At 41.7% G+C, this 22,935-nt stretch overlaps 2 long non-coding RNA genes across 2 annotated transcripts in view; both read right to left on the reverse strand.

Annotated features, from left to right (window-relative positions):
- Window positions 1–4,988: 4,988 nt before the first annotated feature.
- On the reverse strand, window positions 4,989–5,767 carry LOC109144752. Its single transcript, XR_002045689.2, has 2 exons — window positions 5,571–5,767; window positions 4,989–5,481 (listed from the first exon to the last, which is right to left on the reverse strand). It is a non-coding gene; the product is annotated as an uncharacterized LOC109144752 (long non-coding RNA).
- Window positions 5,768–5,918: 151 nt separating this feature from the next.
- LOC104690182 overlaps window positions 5,919–22,935 on the reverse strand; it is a 97,835-nt gene continuing 80,818 nt past the window's right edge. Inside the window, exons 5-8 of the long non-coding RNA XR_005602139.1 lie at window positions 14,037–14,194; window positions 9,144–9,252; window positions 7,187–7,262; window positions 5,919–6,019 (exon numbers count right to left, since the gene is read on the reverse strand). This is a non-coding gene — a long non-coding RNA (uncharacterized LOC104690182). The remainder of the gene's footprint in view (window positions 6,020–7,186; window positions 7,263–9,143; window positions 9,253–14,036; window positions 14,195–22,935) is intronic.

Genomic DNA, 22,935 nt, shown 5'->3' on the forward strand with positions numbered 1-22,935 from the left:
TCATCTCCTTCCCCTTTTCATTCAGAGTGACAGTTATTTGATTCTGTGTGTCATGTCAATAGTTTGGACAAACCAATGTACACTGCTTGGGCCGTATTTATAGCAGGAACACTGGCTAAACTATTAGGAGCTATTGCATTTTCTTATCAATAGTAACATCTATTTTAGCTATTTTAGCTTGGAGGAGTTGCTTGGGTTTTTGTGTTTTGGATTTTTTTTGTGTAGGCACCTGATTGCAAGTTCCTGGGAAAAGTTCTTGATTAAGTGTCCATACACCAGATGATTCAGTCTCTGCACAAATATGGTAAGACTTTTCTACACTCATTAGAGGCCAGTTCATGCTTTCATATGTGCTGGGATTAGTAACAGCACACCACAGTCTGCCAATTCACAGACACCTCAAACACAGCAGGTATGGTGTAAGGATAGAAAAAAAAGTATAAAATTAATACAATCATTTTCCATTACCTACCGAGTTTTATGCAACCCAAATATTTCCAGGAAGGGGCACTTGGTCCCTACATATCTCAGAGCATTAGACAGCTAATATCAGTTCCAGTTCTACGTATTACCATTAACTACCATCCGTGAGTTCCATGAATCCTATTCTTTAGACACTTACCTGCCAAGAGCATGAAGAGAGCTCATTTCTCCAGAACAGCACAAGACAGTAATCACTGCTGGAAGCAAATGTAGAAGGGAAAGGTGTTACAGACCATTGGCTGTCTCCTGAACCATCCCTGCAAAGATTTCTTTGTAGGAGGAACAGTGGAGGAATACAGATAAAGACAGTCAGGGAGCGCACTTGTCAGATTAAGAGAATGAAGATAAGGACCAGGGCTTTCTCCTTTTACAGGGTGAGTGCAGACTGGTGGAGTTTTGAAAATACCTGCTGGAAAGGACAGAACTATTGATCAGCAATTCTGGTGGGAAGGGAAAGGGTGGCTAAAAATATAACAGTAATTCCATTTTTCAGTCAGAAAGGAAAAAGAGAAAATGTCTGTTCCTATTTCACTCAGCAAATCAAAGACTTTGTGATTCGTAATCAAAACAATAGACCTTGCTCCTAATCTGCCTGATTCCTCCCTTGCTGTAAGCCTACACCTGATCTGTCAGCAGCAGGGGTGAAAATGATTGATCTGTGACTTTGTTGGCATAATAAATGCCAGTGTACATAGAAGAGGATCATGCCTAGCACTGGCTACCAGCTATGTGGGCTATCAAATCTTACCAGCTATATATCGGACTGTAAACACAGATGTTTTGTTATTGTCTCTCCTGCTTGGAACCCCTGACCGTCTGCAAGGGGTTGTGAGGAAAATAAGAGGGGTTGTGAGCCTTGGTGAACGGGAGGGAGGGAGACCAGCACAGACATAACTTTACCATTTGAAATTCTTGGTGCTTTTCATTCCTTTTTTTTTTTTGGAAAGGCTTTCAAAAGCTACGCATTTCCCTTCTGTGCCTCTGCCACAAGAACACAACCAGCCTTAAAAAGAGATGAATTTGATTTTCTTTGAGCAGCAAGATATTCTCAGTCCTAAAGAACAGCCTATATTCTTGTTTGAACCTTCAACAACCTACCTTCCTTTTCACTGCTTTCCTCCTCTTCCCTTCCATCCTTTCCCTTTTCTGACCTTCCACCTCTTCTGTCTTGGTCTGGAGCCTTTGAAAAAAAAAAGACTGGACCCCCTTTAAAGGCCATTCTCAGTCAGAAGAACATGCATTTCATCAAGACTCACTGCTGTTCATATTTCCACAAAAACTTCTAAATGCAACAAAAGCAGAGAAAAAAGACACACATTTCCTGTTGCTGTTTAAAAGATGAAAGCAGAAAACAGTTCAGAATTAACCCCCTGGTTCCCCTCCAAGATGAGTGTTTTTAAAAAACCCAAAGTATAACAGCAGTAATAACAGAGAGATGCCATTGTTTCAAACGTTTTATTTCCCTCACTCTTTTTTTATTCTTTTCCTTTGTGTTTTGGCAGCTGTGAATAATTCTGCACCCTGGAATTGTTCTGCAGGCTATTAATGTCTGTGACCTTTTGCATCAACAACAGCTCTACTTTCCAGTCATTTCTGGAAGTGCTACCTAATATGAATTTAACATGACTGAGGGAGCCTCCTACACACACACACACACACACACACACACACACACACAGAGCCCTTTCTGACACATGCAGGGGAGTGCTTCATCCCGTCCATATACAGAAAAATTAAATCCCTTCATCAGAGAGGTATCTGCCTTGTAAACAGCTGTGTTTCATGGCAACAGGCAACAATCACCTCTGTTACATCCTCCTCAAGTCCTCCTGGGGAAATAAAAGGACTGATGTTAGAGTGGGATGGTTTCATTATGTAAGGAAAATAACATGTCTTTAAATCTGAGCCATTATGGTGCTCTCTTTTGAGTTAGCTCTGCTGCTGCTTTTACTTTTTAGGAGTGTGCAAAGAACCCACATGTGATCAAACAGATATCAAGAGCATTCTCCAAATCTCTGATCACATCTGTGCATACATCAAGAGAGCCTCTCATTCTTTTTAAATTTACTTCATCAAAGAGATAAACAGACTGGAGTCTAGTTCCCAACAGCACAGCAGAGCTGCAGGAGTCTCCCATGAAGAAAACAAATAGTAGGTGTCCTCTTGCAAAATAAAGTGGTAAGCAGATACACAGAGTCAAAACACAGATGCTTTTAAAAACACTTCAAAATTTCAAGGTATGCCTTTCTTCACATAGGAGCCAAAGATTGGTCAAAAGGATTTGCAGAAAGTTGTTTTTTTGGGGGGTTTTGGGTTTTTAAAACAGGTTAAATGAATTGCCTCAACAGGTCAAGAATTACCTGGCTTAACTCCTGACTGTGGTTTATGCTTTTTAGAAACCAAAGACTGTAGGTGTTGCTTCTCCAGTTAAAATTACAAGTGAGATGTTAAAAGAGTCTGTAGAAATGTGCTGGACTCCAGCAATGCCTAAAACCAGACATGACTGTTGTAGAGCAGTAAGTGCCTGTGTAAGCTTTTGTAGTGGTTTGGTCTGAAATACTCATTACTGTTTATCTTCTGTGAGATAAGAATTAGGAGAAATGCAAAGCAGGCACCAAACTTGAAAGAATATAAAGAAGTTTATTAACAGACCTAAAAGAAGAAGAAAAAAAAAAAAAATTATACTACCTTCAGAACTCTCCTCCTCCCCCCACCTTCCTCCCTTCTCCCACTAACAATGTAAAAAGACAACCCTTAAGATGTTCAGTCTGTTTACCACTTCCATAATAACCTTGTTCAGTCCATTTAGAAAGAGAAGTCTCTTCTTGCTCATGCTATGAAAACATTATCACAACAAGACAGCCGCCCACTTCCAAATATTGTTCAGTCCATTTAGGAAGAGGAGTCTCTCTGCTCGCATGTGAGTCCCTTCCCCCAACTTGCAGCTTTTCCCACAACTGCTTTCGAGGGTCCACTCTTGAAGGTTTTTGGGGTACAATTTTAAGGTTGCGCTGTTCAGAAACAAAAACAGAGGCCCTTCTCCTTCCCTGGGAGCAAAGGGTCTTCATCATCTTCATCGTTAGGACTATCTCTGGGAGCATCTCTAGGGACTGAGGTTTTCTCCTTTCCTGTTTGGAGCAAAAGTCCTCATCTGGTCCATCTCTCCCTGTCCAAACTTCTCATGAAATTACAGCTGCGTCAGCATCTGCCTATCTCAGCGCAGGTGCTTTTGCTCACGAGGTGAACACTCCACCCCCCATATCTTCATGAAATTACAGCGGGGTACCCTGATATATCATAGCTTCACAACAGAATTTCAGCTTTAAGCATCTCCTCTCTCTCTTCCCTCAGGTTTTCAGCTCTTCACAGCAGTAAAAAGGGTTACTCTCACCTCGCCTTGCAGCTTTGCAGCTGGAATGTTGAATTTTTCTTATCGCAGTGGAGAGGGGAGAGAGCCGAGCCGCTCTGGCTGCCGACGGCAAGGCAGTGGGGGGGTTCCATGGCTGGAACAGGTCCATCGGCTCCAGGGTGGCCGTGGCCCGGCCCGGCCTGGCCTGAGCAGGGCCTGGCCAGGCCCGCTGGCCCCCACACGGGGCCCGCAGCCACCTGTCCCAGCGCCGGAAACGAGAGAGAGCTTGGGGGGAAGTTTGCCTATTCTTAAATGTGGATCACAGAGGCGGTCACAACTTTAAGTGGCTTAGAGAATTGTCCATATTCAAACTGGCCAGCTGATAGGTTCTATCAGGTCCCAGAGGAAGCTGTAAGCACCTCTTAGCATGGACATCCCTTCCGGGACTATGCTTGCTAACCTATGACAGCTTTCCTTGGAAAATAACAGATCTAGGAACTCCAACTATGTCCCTTACCAGCTGCCATCAGACATTAACTTCTCTGACAAAATTTTTTGTGTCTCTGTTTCTCTTGGTTCAGGCTTTTCATTTTTTTTTCCAGTCACACAGACCAATGAGTAGGGCCTTCTGGAAAATTCCCCCTGAAATCCATTTGTCAGGGAAAAATGAGTTTCTGACAAAACAAAACATTTCATGAAATTTGTCTTTCTCGTGGTATATATTATATGTTCCTAAAAAATCTGTTCAATAACTTCTTTTTAAATTAAGCTCTTCACATTCTCTGATGAGGAGCTGACAATTTGTAAGGCAAATGAAGATAAAAAATGTTCTGGCCTGGTTTGTGTTTACATTTTCCTTGGAAAAACTCCCTCAGCACACAGCCCTGTAACAAACTGTCTGGCTGATCAGGGAACCACAGTACCAGGGAAAGCAGACGTGATGTCCTTCTGGACAAAAAATGAAACTAAATTGCTCCTTCCTGTAATAAAGACTTTTGCAGCTGGGAATACTGGGTGGTGGGGGGAACATTATGAATGTAGGGGAACATTTTAGGATTCCATAAAATCCCAAGTTTCTGGGAATGAGTGGTCCTCTCAGAAAGCCATCTTCCAAAGCGGAAGATTGGTGCAATAATGAGCGACGCAGAGTCCCCAGGCAGGTGCAAAGGAGAGCCCTTTATTGCAAAAACCCGGCCTTTTAAAGCACTTTAAAGCACTGTTATCAGGTTACACAGTTTTAAAGCACAACAAACATAACTCAACCAACCACCACACACCACGATGTGAACACACAGCATGTTTTTCTACCCCTAATTCAACTGTCTCTTTCCCATAGTCCTTCTCTACTTAGCCGAAGTGACAGGCCCGAGCCATGATTGTACAAAGGCAGCAAGGCCCTCATGCAACAGAAGATGACTGTGATTTCTCACATGGTCTATATAGCACATTGCACAATGGTGAACCTTCATCTGGAAATCATTATAATACCAATTGTGACTAATGTTACCCAGAACTGTTATTTTCGAATTACTCAGCTGCTTTCCATCACTCACTGCAGGGATTCTTCACTAGGGAGTCAGTGATTTGAGATGAGCCCAGGTAAGGAGCTGCTGCTCACTAAGAACTGCTCAGAAGTCACATTCCAACTCCTGGGAATGAACACCAGAGTTATTCAAATCACCACCATAAACAGTTGCTCCTCTGTCATGTTACAGCTGATAGGGAAAGGCCTGGATACCTCTGGAGCTGGTACCTCAGAAATATCAATCCATCCATATGGCTCGGTGAGCACTGCTTTGGCAGAGCAACATGGGGATATCAGCACATCTGCTGCCTGGATTACACTTGGTTGAGAAAGAGAAGCACAACTCTCTGTTGATGTATTCATGGGAAATAACGCACTGGGGAAAAAAAAAAAGAACCTTAATGCAAATTTGCTTTGCTATATCCAGTATGTTCTTGTCTCTTGCCTAAAAGGCCCATCTGGTCTAAAAACATGCAGCACCTATGTAAATTTTTCTGTATTCATACTTGAAGTGCTAAATATTCTTTGTTGTAAAAATACGTCATAGATAATAAAGGGAATTTATTTTTTAATATGCTTGCCTGTTGATGTACCCTTGACTTCAGTGTACACGCCTTTGCTGGGTTCTTCAAGGAAAGGGTTTTCACACAAAGATGGGTGTGCTGGACAGAGGAGAGAAAACAAAAAGATCAAAAAATGGACAAAGGACTATCCCAAACAAGGGATAGGGTTTTTTCAGTGGTGTACTTTTAACTGTCAGAGAAGTGCAGCGAAACATTGTTCTCTAAGATTTGACTTCTACACTTCAGAATACAAGACTGGGAAAAAATGAACAGATGGTGTTACGGTCACTGGCACAACACCCTGGGCAATGGAAACAAACTCCATCCACGCCCCAGTCTGCTATTAGCAGGCCACCAGTGCAAACTTGCCCATTTCCTAGCTGGCTGAAAAAACAGCTTATGATTCAATTATCTGTTTTCAAGATACAGCATGAAATGCTACTGTGATACATATACGGTTTTGTGTTTTAAGGTCTCAAAGCACTAGAATAAAATACACTTTGAGTTTTCATGATTATGCAACTGCAGTGACTGCATTGAAAAGGAGACATAAAGTCTATGAAGTCTGAAGTCTGCCAGGGTACACGAAGATACTGCCCATGGTTGGGAACAGGCTCAGGCCCATGGAGACCTCAGGATCCTCTAAAGAACTTTGCTGTAAGTTAATGTGGTCAGCCAGATTCCCACAGTCAGAAACACACCCTTCTCACATGGACTTACAGCTCTTCTGCTGTTTTCCAGAAGGAGAATCAACAAGTTATTGTCCTGCTCTATTTCTAGCAGAAACAGTTTTCCATTTACTCCTCAGGTAATCCTGTGCAAAGTCAAGTCAATCAAGAGTAGATGAAAGATCTAAAAAGTTGGAAGACCAAGGGTAAAAATCATCCTTGCATCCTGTTCAATTGAGCTATTCCAATACTACAGGAGGATTTAAATAAATCAACTTAATCGCTCTTCTTATTATCATCACAATTAATCACTGGATTTCTAAGGCAGCATCACTTTGTTACTCAGTATTTTTGTGACTCTTCACCTTCCTCATTTACTCATCTGTTGTAAATTAAACACAGCTTGGAGAGCTGCCTGTTCTTAAGCATTCTTTGTTATGCAGTCTTCATAATTTCAAGTTTTGAAATGTAAAGTACATGTTAGAATCCAATTAGAATGACAAATGAATCATGAGCAAATCTAATGGCATAAAACAAATTTGAAAGCTTAAACAATTTCCAATTTACACTTATATTGTATATAGCTGATGCAGCTCACCTTGCTAAATGGCACCATTAGCACTTAAACTTCAGAGGAACACCATATGCAGTGAAAGGATATTGATTACTGCACACTGTGGAAGGAAAATGAGAGCTAAGAAAGGTGTGACAGTTCTGGATGAGGTGTGATTGCAATTGCCTTAATCCAGACTGAGTGACTAAGGAGGTCATCCCTGTGTGGCTGGAGCTGTTCCCTCACTGGTAAGGTATGTGCAAACCAAAATCATCCCAGATTCCTCTGTAAATCCAATACAGACAAGCAAAGAAACGGCACCATTATTTCTCTTCACCTGTTAGTCTCTAAACAGACTTTCCAGACTCAGCAGGACAAGCGAGGGAATCTTTTGGGCTGCAGGTCTCACATCAGAAAAGGGAGAAGTCTTGTGTGAGAAATGAGACAACTCTTAAAAAGATTAATTTATTGAAAACAGAAAAATTGAAAAATTACAGAAATTAGAAAAATATAAAAATTTGGGATCCTATGGCTCAGTAGATGGTATGCCCCAGGAGCGCAGGGATTTGAGATCTTCTGGCTGAGACAGCACTAGACCTCAGGTAGAGAAAAAGAACTTGCAGTGCTGGGCTGACTTAAAAAAAATTACTAAAGGCCCCTTAAAAGGAGTAAGGCTTTGAATGCCCAGCACCGACATCTACTACAGGTAGCCCGCAGAGAGAGAGAGGAAGAAGAGACCCTGCCTCTCTGCCTCGTTCTTTTTATAGTGTCTTTGCTCCGCCCCCCCCACCCCCCAGTCCGCCCACAGCCCGCCCCTTCGGTTGTAAGTGATTGGTGCTTTCCCTTTGATGGATCATCTCCGTCCACCAATGGCTCATCGTTGTCAGAGGCGTGGTATTGGTTGAGATAAGGGAGCTACAATGCCTTCATTAAAATTCAGGTATTCAGGTTGCCATGGAGCTTGCCTGCAGAGTAATGGCTCTGTGGCTAAAAACAGCTGCTGGCTATTAGAACTGGGGTTTTTTGGCCTTGGAATCAGAATGCAAGTGAAAACACTTAAAAAAAGGAAGGTCTTAAAATACATCCAACACATCTTAAAACACTTGTAAAAGTGTACAGTAAACACAGGAAAGGTAACTCTTATGGTGTACTGGTGGTTTGAAGTTTGAAAGGGGCAAGTTAGTGATTTTTAACTGGGGAATTTTTAACTGGGAAGGGTGCAACTCTCTTAATAAACTACTTTGAACAATTGAAAACACTGCTGGATTTTTGTACCTGGGCTGATGGGTTAATTTTAAGATTTAATCTAAAAATATTTAACTCAAAATTAATTAATTAAAGCACTTAATATGCAAAGACCAAGCACAAATAGGGATTTCATGTATGACATCTTGGTTTGCTACGACAAGAAGTCAAAAGTCTTTTCATTTCTAGAGATATTTGAGAAGAGGAACTAAGAGGTGTGGTATCAGAGAGAGTTAAGTGGAAAGGTGAGAACAAAGGAAGCAGAGAAAATCATTAGATTGCATTAAAAAGAGAGATAAGCCTGCAAAGTGAGTGTTAAACATTAGTTTAGTGCATAAAAAAAATTAGTATTCAATCATTTGGGCAAAAGTATGAAAGAGGGAGGAGAAGCAAAGAACAGAATAAATACAGAAAGGAGGACTGAAATATTCATAGGACCAGGATGGGGAGGGAATGAATGCCAAAAAATAGTTCAAGGGAAGCAACCAGGGACTGCACTGCTGAGGTCAGACAGGCAAACATACGGATTTAGCATAGTCTGAGGGGTTTTTTTCTCCTGCTGTAATTAGAAGAAGCTCTTTTTAACAATTACACTGCCAAGCTGTGGCAAAACGTAAGTACCTACAAAAATAAGCAGATACAACAGGTCACATGCATGAAACAAAGGACAGTTACAGTAATTTTCAAGCTTTCAGTACACGTGAAAGCACCTGCCAAAGCAAATTTGCTCAGGGGTCAGTAGCAGTGATGAACAAACCTGGCCAAGTTCAGATACAGGTTCTTAACTTTGATGGAGAGCAGTGTATTTTAATGTTTGTGCAGCTCCTGTCCACTCACTTTCAAAAGGTTCTCTTGCTGGCAGAAACCTGCAAACATGCACAGAGTTCGTTTCTCTTTCAAAAGGGAAAGAACAGACAGAAGAAATTACCTAAAAACAAAAAACCCCAGATGTATTTGTTAACATGTTCCCTTGGCATAGCAATATTGCAAAAATACCCTGCAGGACAGTGTGCAAGCTTCTGGGAACACATTAAACCTTGATTCTCCAAACTCTGCAAGAAATTGCTTAAAGGCAATATCCCTAGCAGCCAACTGAGGCTGAACATCTGGGTGGTGGATGCTCGATTCCTAGGTGGAGCCTGAAGCCAGGGCTGCAGGACGCTGGAGAAATTGCAGATGATATTTGCATGCTCTGCTTCTGTAACGCTCATTCCTGCCCTCGGAGGGGCTGCGGTGTCAGCAGACCGCAAAGGCTGTGTCTGAAGGGATTTTGAACAAGGACTTCCAGATCAATACCAGACCATTAGAACTCCAATTGGTCCTGTGCATCTTCTGGAGCAAACAAACAAACAAACAAAGCAAAGGAAATCACAAGGACATTTTTATACAGAGTTTGTATCTAACCTGGCATATAGAAAACATACACTAAAATTGCACTATGCTTTCCCTTCCTGTGACTTACTCCAACTGTAAACTACTTCTGGTAGAGATCTCATGGCCACAATGCCATGACTGTTTGTCTAACACACAGAAATGCTTCACCTCCATTGTGCAACTAAGCTGTCTTTGAAGAGTTGTGTGCAGGCTCAGAGTTTGGCAAGGAACCTGATGCACTGGCCAAGTGCTTGTGCCCACATAGCTCTGCATCATTAGAAATGGGAATATTTTGCTGCAGAAATAGGAAAGCTGGGCAAAGTCAGCTCCTGCTCAAAACATGATTGCTAAATGAAAAATCAAACCCAATTGCCCTTCAGTTCCTGATGGTAGCTGCAGGAAAAACTTTGAAATAACTGAAGATTTTTTCCAACTTTTGCTACCACACTCATCTCTGTGCTAAGACCCTCTAAGGTTTATATGATCTTCTTGCCATAACAACAGTGCAAAATACCTGACTCATCCCCCATACACAATAAGTATTTTGAGTCCACACCCCATCTGTCCTGATCGCTCTGCTGCCACACAAGCTCATTTCTTCCTAGTCATGACAATAGAGGATGATGAAAAATATGATTAAACATGCAACACCACCAAGCAAATATGATGTTGGAAGGTGGTTATTTTTGTGGTTTTGCTGCAATTTCTTTCAATTTTTGTCATCAATGATGTATAACCTTTGTGGAGATGCGCATGAAAACTCTTACTATTTTTTTTTTAATTGCTGCTTTCACTATCAGTTTCTACCACCCATTTTTTTTCCCTCTGCTCTTACGTTTGTCTCTGTCACACAATTTTTGCAGAGAAATGAGAACAACCAGCCAGTAAAATGGTGACTGCCATACCCTGGAGAGCCTGCAGCCTTACCTGGCAATTATATATCAATAACATTTGAAGATTCACAAAGCCACATGAAAAGCAGTGTATATCCCAGGCATGACTTGTTTATTCACTATTAAAAGCATTTCTGCATCTTGGTACCTTGTGCCAACTGAATTCTGTCATTTATATGGCAAGCACAAGCCAAAATCTCATAAATGTCACTTCCTAAGCTTCAGATCCAAGAATGCAGATAATCTGAGATGTTCAAAAGGGTTTTGTCATTAACCTTTATGAAAGATGAGATTGGAACCACCAATTTATTCAAAGTTAGCGTCATATTTCAGTGCTGTAGTTCACTGTATGTGAATTCCTGGAAATATGACTCTACCTGTGCCTGCAGGCAAGAGAATTTTTGTGTAAATGTGAGTGTTTAGGGTTGTTATGGTTCTTTTCACATCTCTTTGTAAATGTCTGTTCCTGTTCTGCCCTCTGTAGCCTTCCAGATTTCACCCTTAGGTTCCAGTTGCAGAAATCAGGTGATCTATGAGGAGCAATTTTTCTCCTCCCAGCTCGCATCCCTTGTGGTATGGAACAGCCAGGACTCTTGATGGCCACCACTTGATGGTTGGCATGACCAAGGGGAAAGAAGGGAGGGCTGCCACTCATTTGGTCTCAAATGAGCTCTTGAAATCCTTCGCTGCACAAGCAGAAAACCAGGATTTTGTATAAAAGTTCTCAAAAGTAGGACCTGGAATTTCAACGGAGTTGATTCCATAGGGAATCATTGGTTTTGCTTTTACCGGCTAGGTTTTGTGTTTCTGACAGGGATAGCTGTATCATATGGATTAGGAAGCTTTCAATCTGTGCTTATTTTCTAGTAAACATCTGATTAAACTACTGGGAAAGCTGGGGGGAAAGGATTAATAAAGCTACTTAGTATTGTCAGCTTTCATAATAAGATAAAGGGAATTTCAAGGACCAATGAAATAAAAGAAATGGAAGAAAGATAACATACAAATAGCAAAAGTAGCTGACTGCATATTCACTCAAGTATTGAAGGTATTTTAATGGTGAATTTTGCACCGTTGGTTGGCAAATTTGAGGGTTTGATTGACTGACTGATGTTTGCTTGAATCTGAAAAGTCTCAAGGCATTTGTTTAAGTTACTCAGTAGGTTAAACCTTTCCAAGCCCCTTAAATAGCACAAAGCAGATCAGCATTTCCCTCTCTCTAATTCAGAGTTTCTGCTCATTGATCAGCTACAAAGACCAGGTCTCAGCAGGAGGTAAAAGCTCTAAATAATCTTCTCATGTGTGACCCTAATGATGGCAGTACTACCTTTCAAAAGGAATTTGCACACTGTCTCTTCTTGTAATGAATTTGAACCTGCTGCCTGTGGCCTTGTTTTAAATGTTTTAAGTCATTATCCAAAGAGTGTTATACACACCAAGTGAGTTTTACATATCTGCAGCAACATCACTCATGTTTGGAAAAGTTTTTCCCTCCACACCCCCTTTCAGTATGAAAAACTGAATTAATTTACAGCTTCCAAATGAGCCTGATGGACTTTGCACTGTATTTTAGATTGAATTTTCCCAGCAGAAAGTTTGGCCTTCAGTGTTGAATTACGCCAATTTCAATCCAAATATAAGCTCCTGTGTGTTGCTCTGAGCTTACTTTTGTTTTTTTTTTTTGCAGGAGACTTCTCTCTACATTATCTTTATGTGAGTCATTATGAGATTAGTGGCATTTTCTGGGGTTTATGAGAAAATCCCTAGAAAGTTTAACTGCCCTTATAACTTCTCAATGAGATAAAAACCAGCCTGCCTATTATCTTTGTATTGTCTATTCCCTGGCATGACCTTATCTTATGCTGCTACAAGAAAACATTGATTGGCATTATTTCCAAGTCTACTTCTTTCTCAGACCCAAAGAGAAGATCTATAACTTTCAAGTATCCAGTAAAGGTGTGTAGGTAGTAAGGAATACTCTATGGTGAGAAAAGCTGCTCAGTGAAACTTTTCAATGAACTGAGGCTTCACACGTAGGTTTTTGATGTGACAGACAGAAAGGGTTTGGCTTCCTGACCTGACTGGAAGACAAAATAAGGCTTGATTCCGAGGAGCAGCTCCCATTTTATGGACTAATCAGAAGCCTTTGGAGTCTGATCAACAAGTTTGGGCTGACGTAGGGCTGCTGATTCTCTAATGCAGTCTGCTTAACACCTCTGAACTTCATTTCAGAAAACAGACTGTATTTGGATGGGTGGGGTGATGTGCTATTTAATTTCCTATATGTAGATAAAAGGCCTTTTCCCTGGAGTCTGTCTCCTGCGCAGAGAAGTGCTGAGCACTGTCCCAGCACAGCATGGAAATTTCAGGGCTCAGCATGGTGGCAACAGGGGAAGGGAGGAGAGTCTGGCAGAATGCTGACCCAGCCACACAGGACACCTTCTGACAAGGCATCTAAATCTTAGCAATTTGTGAGACCAGCAGAGCCTAGATGAATGGCAGCTGTGAGATTTATAGGAACTCCTTGTAATTCTGCAGCAACAAACCCTTTGGAGAACACAGCTGTGAAGGCAGAAGAGACAATGCAATGAAGGAAAGAAGAAAAGCTGAACAAAGAACAGACATGTCCCTTGTAGGAACAGTAGGGAAGGGGAGAAAAGAGAGTTCTTTCTTTCACATGGGTTTATTCTTCATTTTAAATATGTTATATTTCCCTCCAGAAGTCCTTCTCCACAGTTTCTTTATATTTCAGCTAGGGAACTGCTCTTTCCACTGGTAGTTCTTCAGGCAAATGAAATCCAGCTGCAGCCTAGATCAGCCCTAGGCTGTGTCTCCACCAGCAATACTCTACTGTCAAAGTAACCAAGCTATTCTTCAGAGGAATTTTCTTTTTGCAGCAAACTTTCCTTCCCCTTGTCTAAAGAATTCCCCAACAGGGAGGGAGAACCGTTCCCTGCTTCACATGACCCTTGCACAAAGGAAAAAGAGGCACAAGAATAGTGAATTTCATTTGTGCCTGTTTTGTAGCCTCAATAAGCTGGCAATCCCTAGTTGTTTTCAGGATGGAACAACCTACTTTTCTCAACTCCTTGTTACGAATTTTGTTTGGAAGCCTTCCCAAAAGAATCTAGGCAGCACAAGACTGAATGTGCCATCTTCACAAGTTCTCTGTTTCACCTATGTCAGTCTGACATGTGAGAAAGGACCCCAATACCATTGCAGAGGGTCACTGGAATAAAAAGGATCCTCACACAGACAGAAAGGTCACACACTTCTTTCTGACTTCAGGGCTGGGGCCATATTTTGTAAAATATCTTTCCAAACATGCTGCAAGACAATTGGAATTGGCAGGTAAAGAAATGTGAAAATGAAAAAGAAATTACCTCCAGTGAAGAACACATCCCTTTGTGTCTTGGCACTCTTCCCATGGATCTGTTATCTGGTGCTCAGGACTATTCTGTCTGTGTCACTTCTGGAATATTCTCAGTAATGTCAGAGGCATTAACACAGGCAGGGTAAGACACCTTCCATGAGTCCTAGGCTAGAAAAAAAGCAAAAATGTGACTTGGAGTTCACAGCTCAAATATAAAAGCAGTTTAAACTAAAACAACTCTTGAAAGGAGGAGAAGAAACTGCCCAGGTTCTTGTGGCCATCACAAGAGCACCTTATGCACTCACCCAGAATGGCCAGGGCAGTGAACTGCATTTCACCTCCCGCAGCATAATAGTGATTGCTTCTGAAAGAGAGTGGCTTTGTTGGCTCTCTGGTAAGGCATGTTTAACCATGCAAGTGATAACAGAACTGTCTGGAGAGCAGAGAGACTGCTGGATCAGGCAGCTGGTTCTTGCTAGAAAGCCAGACAAGTTTACATTTGGATTGTAAACTTGCTTTTGTTCTTACTTTCCAGGACCTCCATTTATAGAGGAAATGTGGACTCTCTTCTGTCCTCTAAACAACCTAAAACGTTTCCAACACTTCAGTACCACAGTTCACAGTTTGCGTGTGTCAGAAGAGGTGGTGGAGATGGGAGAATGAAATAGCCTTTCCCTCCAATACCTTGTGAGGTTATTCAAATAAGATCACAGAAACAGCAAGAAACATCTTGAAAATAGGTATGCCATTAAAAGAACCCCTAGGTTTCATTTGTGCAGCTTACATCTGAGCGAGCACCACTTCCTTTTGATAACTTCCCTGATATTTGAAAAAAACAACTGTACTATCCTGCAAAAAAAAAAAATTAAATACAGTACATTTTGTCCAGTAAACATGCAGAACAAAAGCATCATTGCAACAGCACCACTGTTTTCCAAGCCTGAAGTACAGCTGAAGGTTCTTTATCATTCTATCCGTAGTGCTTACAGCTGTGAGAAGCATAACCTGATGAATAAGGATGTGATAACATTACAGAAACCTGCTGATAGCAGAGCAGCTCCTCTGACATCTAATTTATTCCATGTGGCTCAATCACTACTCCTTATTTCTCTGCTGCATAATTTCACAGAATATTCTGAGTTGGAAGGGACCCACAAGGATCATCAAGTCCAACTCTTAAGCGAATAGCCTGTACCGGGGTCAAACTTATGACCTTGGTGTTACCAGCACCATGCTCTGACCAGCTGAGCTCATCTCAGGGTTTTATTAAACATTGTACCACAGTTTGCAATCAAAATAAACCAGTTATTAAAAGTCGAAGATTTTGCTTGGCACAACAGAAAAAAAAAATCCAATTTTGTGAAAAGGTTATTGGACTCTCTTTACTTCAACCCAAAGTTCACAATTTCACTTTTACCTTCTGAAATTCAGTTGCCATAAGCAGCATCTTGCATCTTTATATTTCCTGCTGTATCATATTCTGCTCCCTCCATGCACAGATGACTGACCTTACCTGGTGTTCAGACAAGCCCCTGAGAAACATTTCTCTGTAAGAGAATGCTCAGATTCTCGCAGTGCTTCTGAACAGGGCAAGGAAAGGTTCCCCCCTCCTCCAGTAGTAAGTTAAATGGCACATAAAAAAGTTAAATCTGGGTGGAAAATACGTTTTTCTTCTTGCACAAAAGTTAAAGTTTTAAAAAGTTGTCCAATTCTGAAACATGAGTATCACAAAAATAGTTTGTACTCAATATACAAAGATGAGGAAATATGTTTCTGGGTCAATCAGAGTATTCTGGACTCCTTATGTTTCTGTGTTACTTTCCTACACTTGACAAGCTTAGTGGCCAGGGTGACACAGATACCTTGGCTCCTTTCCGTGAGCAGGACAAAGTCAAGCCTGGATCAACCAGGAGCAATTTATGTCTCTCTGTTTAAGGACAGAAAGCTCTGAGAACATTTCTTTCTACTTTTGAATTAATAAAATCCCTGATGTACTTGTTGTGGTGAGGGAGGTAAATAAGGGAGAATAAGAGATGTAAAGAATTCTATTGGTACTGCAAGGTAATATATATACAGAAATCAAGGCTGTTCACTTGCCTTTATACATATGTGTTTTATTTTAGTGCTCAATTCTTTATCATTGTGACAGCTCATGCCAGCCAGTGATTGATTTGAGGCTGGAAGCTACATACTCAAGAAATACCCTTCATAGTGAAAGGGCCATTACAGCACATTTTCTAAATGATACCCGGTAAGAAACTCTTCCCAAACACTCAGTGCCATTCCTAGAGGGTTGAAAATATAATATTAGCAAGTTGCTATTTCTCTTTCTACCACCTCCATTAAAGAAAAAGCATGTATTCTACCCAAAACCACCTCTGTGCAGGTGATCCGTTGTCACTTCAGCAGCAATCACAGAGGAAATGAACGGTGTCCTTTAGTGAGTTACATTACGGCTTCTTGGAGCTCCAGAGTACTTCTTGGAGGCATCTCAAGAAGACAGAGACTGAGTTTTCAGTTAAAAGAACAGGACTAATGAAAGTGAAAGTGGACATGGCTACAAGGGAGATAGGAGAGATGAAGCATCCCTAAGCTGCTGGAGAATACCTGCGGAACGTGTGTACACAATTCGCTGCTCAAAGCAGAAACATGGACATGTGACAGACCTTCAGCTAACTCACAGCAGTCCACACTGCAGTCCTCAAGTCTGTCTTGCCTTCAAACCTAAACTGCTTTGTAGCTAAGAAATCTGCAAATCACTGCTGGGTTTAGTTACACGTCAGAACACTCACAGCTCTGACAGCTTTTGAGATGAAACACTGAACAGATTAGACCATCCTCCACATAAGTCAACCTTGCGCTGCCAGACAGTTCAAGGTTATGCCAAAGGCTTTTCCTCCTTCTAAGGACATCTAAATTCGTTTGCAGGGAGATGAATCTTGTTGACAGGAGAAGGCTGTGACTGGAAAACATCTGGAAGTTTAACTTCCTAAGCTGTGATCCTTCCAAGGACCACAAAGCCCAGGAGAGAAAATCATGGTGAAAGTTTTGTTCAACAGTGCCCTGAATCAGAAACACTTCTGCAAATCAAGGACAGATGGCCTCAAACCCTGATGAAGTCTAAAGGTGAATTCCTTGTCATGCTAACACTTGCTGACATTGGTGCAAAAGAAAATTATTCAGGTAAATTGTGTATATATTGTGTGAATATATATATATATCTATATATAGGTACATCCAGATGCCTTTGTGCATTGATGGAAATCCCAATGACAGCTGGAGAGTTCCAACACCTATTTTCTGGGATTTTGCAGGCAGCAGGTATTTTTCTAAGCCCTGACACCATTTGCAACAGACCTCATGACTCTCCTTCTGGAAATTTTCCTAAGCTGGTGTCTCACACTACACTCCATTCAATGTCAGTTCTAAGCAGGCTTCCCTTGGGAATCACAAGAAGCCATACAGCCTGGATTACAGGATCTTGGAGAGGTCTGCAAGAGGCAAAAGAAAACTTGCTCTTTTAACCAGGGCCACAGCCAGCAGTAACTAAAGAGGCAAAACTAGGAAGGAAAAAGGAAAATAAGTGTGAAGCTAAAAAGGGCAAGCTACAGAATCAAAGTAAAGCTTCGAAGACAAGTTGGTAAAAAAAAAGGAATAAATTTATTTTGGGGATTTATTCTAGGGTCGCACTGTATGAAGCACTGTAAGTTTCTTCTCTTGGTGTCCCAAACACCAGGACTTTGGTGCTTTTAATTTTAACTTAGCAGTATTAGTAGGCCCTGAGAACATGTTTTTCATTGATTGCTCTGGTACAGTCTCAGGGGCGAAGACCCTCTTTCATTGACATTCATTACAGGTGTTTCCCTTCATGGTAGTTCACTTCTGCAGTAGGAGAATTGAGTTACTCTGACTTGTCCCCATGACACGCAATAGTGGATGGAAATAACACCCAGGCTTTGTAAAAGTTCTTAATACAATTACTTTTTGCTTGAGGCAACAGAAAAATCAATAAAACATGGAGATTGATGTGAAAACCTCATATTTCTTGGCCTGTATCAGTCCTTGGATTTTCAGTTCACTGTGGAGGTGGAAAGAATTGGGGGAAGTCATGTGAAGTCTACACTGAAAAAAAATTAAATCACAATTTGGCCCAGAAGTACCAAGCCTCTGGGAGAAACAAAGTTTGTAAACCAGGCTAGTCAGGAGCCACATATTCCAATCAACTATAATCAAATGCAGGGGTTCCATATTCACAATTAACTTCCAGCATTAACCAAGTATTTTAAGTCTTGTTTCATACTATCTCCAAGACTAAAATGCTGTCCCCATGGGTAGGGAAAAAGCACTAGTTTTGCTATGAAAATAACAACGTCTTCCTACTTTCCTTAGGATGAGAACATTCAACTAAAAAAAAAAAAAACATGTGGCAAACACATAGCTTCCCCATGCATCAACTCTGCGAAACTTTTGAATTTTGCAGTTATAGAACTTAGGGCTTGGAAAGAAGAAATGGGTCCAGTGCTCAATAGAGATTTCTTGAGATTCTTGCTTTCAGATTTTCTGCTTCTACAGGGACTCCAACAGACCTGTGGCAAATACAGATGGTCCTAAAATTTAAAACAGGAAGAATTTTTAGCCAAAAGTTCTTAAACCTGTTCCTTGCAATAAAGAAAGACAAAAGAGCAAAGCTCCCCTTTTTGCAGTAGAACTGTGCAAGAAGTCTGAGAGGGGGAAACATCAATGAGATCAAGACCCTCCAGACTCCAAGGAAGCCTCTCCACATCCCTAAAAAGTGCCATGTATGGTGTCACAAGATGAACACAAACATGATGAGTGCTAAATCTATCAATCAAACTTATACCACCGTTTACCAGTGGCTCGGTGCTCCCTTCCCAGAAACACAGTGTCCCATGTTTAACCTGGGAAGTGTTCAAACTGCAATAGCAAATCCCTTCTCATCACTGCTGAGAAAAAAAGTGAGCAGCAGTCTCAGGCTGCTGAGGTTCTTGCCCTCATCTTCTTGGTTAAAGCTCCAAGGAAAGAAAACCTTAAGTACCTGTTTCTTCTTGGTGCTGCTGGATGTTTTCATTCTTGGTTCCTTCACAAGAGTGAATAACACAAGCTGTGAACTTGCAGAGCAAGCAGGGAAGACGGTTCCTTTACTCCTTTTCTTTTTCCTGAATTAGGCAAGCATATCATTCCTGGCTTTGGCTGAGACCTAGTGTCCTCCCCACTCTCTTTTCAATGACCCAACACCTCCTTTTTTTGCTGGCATCATCAGTTCATGAGGAAAAGACCTTATTATTAAATATACTGAGGGACTGTGATTTCCCCTGAACTTGATGATTACAGGGCTTCAGCCTGAATATATATACATGCTTCTGCTGAATCTTGCCTACAAGAGTTGATTGGATATTAATTGAGATTTCATACCAAACTGAACTGTCCTAATTTGTTCATTATTTTTGTAAGACAGTTTTGGGCTGGGTCTTTGACATCTGATCAAAATGACTCTTTAAATGATGGTCTTATATTTGTAGTACTCTTGTAACAGATAATTTGTAAATGTAATGTACAAGCCAGAATGGCATGTCTACAGTTATTGTTGAAAACTTAGAATAAAAAGGAAATCAGAATTCTAAGGTGCATCTCAGTAGCTCCATAATCCCATTTGGGTGTGATAATAAAGGTTGATACATTCTTTGACACTCGATGCTACTCCCGAGTGACAGAAAGCAGAAAATTCATGACATTTTCTAATTAACTTGAGCACTTCACTTCATAATATGAGTAAGTAAAACATTAAGCATGGTATTAATATTCTCTGAGAATTCAATATATGAAAATGACTGAAAGTGTTTCCAAGCATACTTCAAAGGCAAAGCCCAGCTGGTTGTAACCCAGATACCGAGAGTGTATTACACAACTGTACTGGTGCATTTCATACCGATACCATGGACCAGAAATTCCCAATGCAGGCAGGAGCTGTGACTTGCAGCACCACTGCCGCCCCCTTCAGAAATGACTCTGTACTCAGGCAAATGGTGAGGGATTCTATGACTGAGAGAACAGATTTTTTTGCAATAGATACGGTTTCATGTGAACTTTAATTTGCCTGTTTTTAATTAGCTTGTTTATTTTACCACACGTACTAATTTGAAATTGTGGTTTAGACACATTTAAATAGCATTTGCTAATTAGTAAATCAGAACCTGGCAAATCAGATGCAAATCACTGATTTATATACACAATGTGAACGCTCTTGGCTCTGTTTTTCCAGCAGTGTTATTTAACTCTGGAAAACTGAAAGAGCACAGGGTGTAAAACTTCCCCTCACAGGATAGCTGGGGCAGGGAGCTGCTTGGTTAGTCAGTTGTTTCAACAATTAAATGAGCCACTCTGTTCACATCAACAAATCAAAGTCTTGGTTTGAGTTATATCTGTATTGAAGATTGAGAGAAGGTGTTGGGGTTTTAGGAGCTCTCCTGGTTGGTTTTTTTTTTCCTGTTAAAGGAATTTTCCCCATACGTGTTGCTAGGGGGACAAATGGCTGGGTACTTAAGAAAACAAGAGAGGTGCCTATGGGGGTGGGGTGCATCTGGGTACTCCTTTGTTTCATCCGGGTGTGCGGGGCAGTCAGTCCCGAACACCGGAGAGGGAGGCTGGTTTTCATCGACTGTTTTATCCTTCTGCGGAGAAAACCCCAGGATCCCCAGCCCGCCTTCCCTGCCCCGCTGGGAGCTGGGCCGTGGCCGCCGTGCCTCACCGTTGCTTCGAGCCTTCGCTGCGTTGTAGCCGTGCTCGCCCTGCCTGCCCCAACCCCCGGGGGGTTCCCCGTTTGGATGCATCGCATCTGCCACCCGGGATTTGTGCTTGTCCCTGCTGTTCTAGCCTGCCGCTCCAGCCTGCTGTTCCCGAGGGTCCGGCCGGACACCGGGATCGGCTGCCCAGCGGTTTGTGAAGCCTTTGTCCCATCCCTTCCCGGGATCCCGGGGCACCAGTGCCACGTGCTCCCCGAGCTCGCTCCGGAGCGCCCCCTGCAGCCGCGGGGGAACCATCGCACCTGCCCTGCTCACCGGGAGCCGCCAGCGCCCCTGCCGGCTGCGAGCGGAACTGCACCCGAGGGGAAAGGGCCCGACAGCCGAGAAGGCTGGCACTGGGTTTGTGATTGTTTGCTGTTACTGCCATGGTTATTGCTGTTTGTTTGACTGGTTATACAAATATAGATATATCATAGTAAAGAACTGTTATTCCTATTTCCCACATCTTTGCCTAAAAGCCCCTTGATTTCAAAATTATAATAACTCAGAGGGAAAGGGGGTCGCATCTGCCATTCCAAGGGAGGCTCCTGCCTTCCTTAGCAGACAACTGTCTTTCAAACCAAGACAGAAGGAGTATCTCAAATTTCAGTGTTATTTCTTTACTTTTTCCAATGACTTCTGCAACAGCCATCCTGTATATTTTTTTCAAGGATCATGAACCAGAGAAATATTTGTAAGACCTGTGTGGCACTTTAAGACATCACATCTGCTTGCTAAGGCTAGTCCTTTTTTAGTCTCAGGCAAACCAAATGAAGCCAATCATTTCATTTTTTAATTGCTCATGTGTTACTCACACATGGATAAGTTCCCTGAAGAGTATATTCACTGAGCTTTTAGTTCTAAAATGCACAAGATACAGATCTCAGATTTAGCCTCAAGCCTTTTCCCTCAGTGGTTGTCAAAATAAAGTATAAAGGAATTCCACCTGAAATTGACTGCATTTCAGTGAAATTCAAGACATTTCACACTACAGAGAAGACAACCTTGGAAAATGCCCTTGTTTCAGGATAAGAGAGGCCAGTTTCCCTTCTGTTTAGAAACTTTGGCTGCCTAAAAAAAGGACCAGGTCATATTCAATTGTGCATATTATTTTAACAAATTGTCTTCACAGCAGGAGGGAGCTTCTTGTTTTTAAGACAAATTCTTAACAGTTCCAATTGTGGCCACCTACAGACCAGATTTCATGCAAAATCAATTTGAAAGGGGAAACAAGGCAGCTGTGAAGAGAAATAACTAAGTGTAAGATGTGGGGATGAAAACGTGCTAAACTTTACAAGGGAAACAAAACAAAACGAAAGAGCTGATAAAAGGAAGTGAATAACTGGCATGCTCCTTTCAGACTAACAGAAAATACATTTGCTAAAAGGCCTGCCTGCTGCTGGGACTCCCTGCAGCACAGGGAGCCCTCTTAAAGGTAGCTATGATTCTAAAAGGACTGGGGATGTTCCCACATGAAAGGTGGCACTGCAGAACTTTTTTCCCTCTTACCAAAGCAGAACTGGTATTTTTAAAGATTTGTGTAATAGCAGGCAGCTGAGCTAAACACTCTGACAAACCCCAAGTGAAATTTAGGGACTGATTCTACATGCTTTGCCCTTCTGCCTGAATCTTGTGAGTCCTGCCAAAGTCAGGGGTGGTCAAACACACACCTCGGCTTTCCTAGGGCCGGGGCCTTACTGAAACACAGGCCAGCCCCTGCTGCACATACCACTTCAGCATTTGAGGTCAGCCCTTAAAAGGGAACATCCAAATCAACATGAAAATTTAGGTCAGATAATGTAATCTAAAACCTGGATTAAACTGCTAAACTTCAAAGAAACAGATTATCTTTCAGCCAGATGTGTGAGGGCAGGCACTGACAGCTGGGAGAATTTGAAACATGGGCTAAAAGCCAACCAAAAAAGGCGAGACTTCTCTCTTTGGTGCTGAGTGGACTTAGTTTGTGCCAAAACATCCTACATGTATCTTATCCACTGCTGCCTTCCAGCTTCCAGGAATGCACACAACACAAGCTCTGGAAGTTTAGAGACAAATGTGGTGCAGCCCAAAACTCTTTTTCACCTTAAATTAGGTGAGCCTCAAAGCAAA

This window comes from Corvus cornix, chromosome 6, assembly GCF_000738735.6.
Source record: "Corvus cornix cornix isolate S_Up_H32 chromosome 6, ASM73873v5, whole genome shotgun sequence".
Lineage (NCBI taxonomy): Eukaryota > Metazoa > Chordata > Aves > Passeriformes > Corvidae > Corvus > Corvus cornix.